Genomic DNA, 4,825 nt, shown 5'->3' with positions numbered 1-4,825 from the left:
TGGGGGGGGGGGGGGGGGGGGGGGGAGGGAGGTGGTCCAGAATAGTAGATGGTAAGAAAGCACAAATAAAGATAATCCTTCACAGGCAATTATTTAGTCTAGAGGGGCAAGGGTTAAGAATATGAAATACAGAACTCCACAAAGATTTTTAAGAACTTCTGATGTGTGAAAAGCTGTTTTACAGGAAGGAGTATAACTGTCATTTGAAGCAGTGAGAAAAATGAGCAAAATCATACACTTCCATTGAAAAACCTGAGTATCCCATTATTCAATAAAGTATTTTCAGATCATGATTTGTGAGGGCTAGTCCATACAGTGAGCAATATACTCAAATTGAGTATGTTATAAAACTACATTCCCAATCACACTCCTGTCTCTTCCTTGGATCTTCCTTCTGGTGGAGTGAGTTTATTTTGGTTTTGTTTGTTGGGTTTGGGTTTTTTTTATGTTTCTTTTTCTTGAACTGGTTTCCCTGCTGGTGATTCATCTTTGCAAGCACTGCCATTATCAACCACAGTCCTCGCTGTGGTTAACACTGTGGTACATACATTGCTCTCTTCAACATGCTAACACCAGTAGTTGCAATGGGAGTGATTTAGTACAGCTTCTATGAGAGAGAAAAAAAAAATTGCAGAGCTGCTGCAAGATGGAAAAAAATAGGCCATGTATGAAATCTGAGGATAGATCTTTTTGACAAGAGTCAGTTTTCTTATAAATTGGCTGTATGAAGGAAGCACAGGACTTCCAGAGAAGGATATCATTATGGACACTATTTTTCTGCTGAATGGAAACACTATTGGAAGGTATAATAAAAGCAGAGACAAAAGAAAGAACTAAACAGGAGCAAGGACCTTTTTCTGAGGTTGCATTCTATGGTCTGAAAGATGAGTCAGTTATTAGAGTGGTTATGATGATTGTTCAGGCACCATCCAGAAAAAAATAGGAAAGACATTTGTCTTACCCAGTGATGGGATTCCTTCCACGCTGCCTCTAAGTGAAAGTAATTTGAAACTATGATATTGAAACCATGTATGTTAAAGGTGTCAAAAGGTGACAAATCGAGACAATTTCAGCACTGTGAAAAGAGCAAGAACAGAGAGACATTTGAGGTCTAGATAGCCTTGTGACAAGGTATGAAGTAGTCCAGGGATAATCTCATGAATAAGGCTAGTTTTGACTCCTGAAAGTTATACCATTGCTCATGAAATATTGTTTTATTTTTATATTAAAAAATAATTTAAAATATGCATGTTTTCAGACTGTATTAAGTAGTCAATGCCTTGCGTTTTAGTATATATTCTTATTCTGAGACCAAAAGTTACAGTTCTTTGGCTGAACAATAGACCATTTTAATTTAGCTTCTATTTAAAAGAAAGAAGATTACAGCAGAAAATTAGAAAGAGCCAACATGAAGGTATGAAAGAAAGAATGATCAGTACCTGCACAGAGGAAGAATGGGAATGTCACACCTAACACAAGTGTTAGAAGATGCTTTTGTGGTACAGGTAATAGAAGGCTTACTGGTGACACAGACTTTTACTTTCTCATCTGTGGTTAACTGTTGGTTGCTGTAAGGTTGGGCGATAGACACAGAAAAATGTAAAAGATCAACAAGATCAAGTAATTGTCTCCCTGCCAGCCTTTGGCTTCCCCATCTAAAGGCTTTATAAAGCTATTGGTGTGGTGGAGTTTAAATGACTTGAGAAATGTGGCTTTTATTTTTTTTTTTTTTTTTTTTTTTTTTTTCCCCATTACTTTCTCTGGTATTAGGGTTTATCTTCTCTTTTGTTTGACTTTACCTATATGTAATATAGCCATCTCAGACAATATGTCCATTTGTTCCTCTCCCTTTTTTCTAGCTTATATCATTCAATTACTTTCACATAATCGTGTTTTTCTGTTAACCATTTGGCCAAGCTATATAGGCATTTTCCCAAGGTTCTTCCATAGATAAAATACAGCAGTATTTTAAGAACATGCCTGTTCTTCTCTGGATTTGTTATACAAGTTGTTGGCAAGAATGAACTTAAAAGATACACTGGGCAAAATGATCCCTGCTTAACTCCGTAAGAAAAAATATCAGACATGGAGTGGCCATTGTTCTCAGTCTCTGTGTTCTTATGAAGAGAAACTATGACCTTCTAGGCAAGATGTGGTGAGTTCCTTTATGCTCCCCAAAATGACACAAGCCTGGCTTCAAGTGCTTTCTCTCCTCGGAGAACATCTAACTTGTTATCTGATATAACCTTTTTTATTTCTTGATTTTTTTTCTCCTGTATTCCTTCCTTATGTCTGTGTTGACCTTTGTTTTTTTTAACTGGCAATATGAGCAGGGGATTTCATCCAGAGCTATGTGTTTAGCTCTTTCCTTTCTCTTGCCCAGATTGCCTATATCACAACATTTGAGCATGAAATGGGTGCTCCACAGACATCATCTTCCCCTTCCACAGAAAGCATGGTCTTTTCTGCACAGCTGCCCATACATTCTGGATTTTGTGCAGTCTAGGAAACAGGATTTTGAAGAGAAGTTAGTATAGAGAAAGGGCTGTATTGGGAAGAGCACTTTCTCCATTCCAGGTCCATGTAATTCTGGAAGAACAGTTTGAGACTACAAAGTCATTCATCAGGACCAGAGCTAGTGCAGGGTGCTGAAGTTGTGTAAGTGGTACTGAGTCATCAAATCCTTGGGGTTCTGCAGAGGTTAGGCTTGGGGTTTCCTGAGAACAAAGTTCCCTCTTTCTAGGTAGTGGAAGAGTCTCAGTGAAAGACTTTCACAGGTATTTCCTCAAACTGAGGCTCTTACCTTGATAAAGAAATAACCTAGCCTGCCATCTACTATACTACATCTTTGGACACCAAGGCTGCTCTATCACAGGAGCAAGGGATCTTGCTGCTGGCCGCAAATCCTTTCTGTGATGCTCCTTCCTATACCACAGAGGTGTGTTTAGCCAGGGCTGAAAGACACAGCCCCCCCGGCCAGCTGCTGCTCAGGGGAGCGCGCCTTGTGTGTGGCTGTGCTCAGCTCAGACCACAGGGCTGAAATAGTCCCCTTGCAGTCCTGTGACCAGAGAAAGGAAGGGTGGCTTGAGGCTACCCTTTTCTGAGTTATACCACGTCTAGTGCAGCTGAAGATGTTGCCCTGGATTTTGTTTGATGATCCTGTATCTTTGTTTCCAATACCAAATTTTAGCGGTCTCCCAAGGATTTCTATGATCACATAAGTGTTTTTCAAAGATCTTCTGCAGATTATTTTTTTTTTTTAATCTGGTGGTTGATTTGGTTTTGATTTTTTTTCTAGTTATAGTGGCTTTTACAATGTGTCCTCTTCCTTCTTCCTCACTTGCATTATTATGCTTCCAATTTTATTCTGAATCTCTATGGTCACAGTCTGTACAACCCCACATCTGTGCAGTATCATATATTCAGGTATTTTTCTCACATTGACATTGAAACAATAAACCCCTACACTTTTATATATGGTTACTTTGGGGGTAGGGAAATTAGATGTAAATGTTAAAATAACATTTAATTGTATCTTTTTCTAGGGCGGCAAAGTCCCTCACAAGTAGTCCTGTGAGTTCATATTTTGAGCTAGCTTGTTCCAAGCTATTTTTATAAGACCATTGCATCTTAGTAGTTTTAACAAGGTAATTGCCTGTCTTTTTGCACTATTTTTCTGTTTCTTCTTAAAACAGTTGACTGTAAACTCACACCTCATCACTCTTCCTGAACTTTGTCTCTAGTTAGATACTCGAAAACGTTTCTGTGCAAATTAAATACTAATGTGTACTAAAATGAATACATTTAGGCTAATAAAATAAACCATGTAACAAGATGATAGGATATTATGCAGTAACTGTTAATATCATTTAAAAACCATTATAGAGGTCAGCTCTGTACATTTGATAAAAAGAAAGAAAACAATTTGTTGCCATCTATAAGAATAGGATAATATCTTTCTACAGTGAAAGCAAGCAGTGATCTCTGTTTCCGAGATCACAGATTAACTTTTGTGCTGCTGAATTACAAGGGACTTTCTTCTTAGATATCTTTTATTTTTAAAAAAAAAAATTATTCTCTTACATGTAAAGAAGGTGCACATAGAAATGTGGGCAAATTTCTGAGCCTAAAACAAGAGCAATAAAATAGGAAAGTACTAGCTGTGGCTTTGAACATTTTACTATTCTGGTGGTGAAGGGATTAGGCATCCCACAACATCATCAGTCATGTTAATAACACTGAACAAATTAAAAACTTGCAAAGGTTAAAAAAAAAGGGCTGATATGGAAGAGTCAGAAGTGAAGACAGCTCTTAGCTGTCCCAAGAGGTGACACTGTCACGTATGTCAAACAATTCCCCTGTATGGTTTTCACCTTCCCTGATTACTCTTTCCTTTGAGGCCTTGGACACCTCTATCATACCATTCACAGCTCCAAGTGCCTGACAATACAAAAAGTAACCATGTCAAGTAGGAATCCTGCCAGAGGTATTAGACCTCAGTCTTGACTAAACTGAAACTGGACTATCCAGACAACATGCTATGCACCACAGAAAGGCACATGAAATCCATCCAGCACATAGTCTACCAAATGGTATAGGCTATACAGCGAGGAAAAGGTTGTCTATGCATAGTTGTGGGTTATAAAACTGTTATATTAATGAAGGCTTGTTGATGCATCTCACTGGATGGCCAACCTCTTTAACAGTAAGAATCAAGAAGTATTTTTGCCAAATCTTCTAATTCATCCTAGTCTAGATTTCCCAATCTGTCAAAACAGCCAAACAGCCACAGGACAAAGAAAAAAAGAAGAGGGGGGGGGGGGGG

This window comes from Athene cunicularia, assembly GCF_003259725.1.
Source record: "Athene cunicularia isolate RWA chromosome 2 unlocalized genomic scaffold, athCun1 chr2_part1, whole genome shotgun sequence".
Classification (NCBI taxonomy): domain Eukaryota; kingdom Metazoa; phylum Chordata; class Aves; order Strigiformes; family Strigidae; genus Athene; species Athene cunicularia.
Note: the sequence above shows the minus strand (reverse complement) of the source record.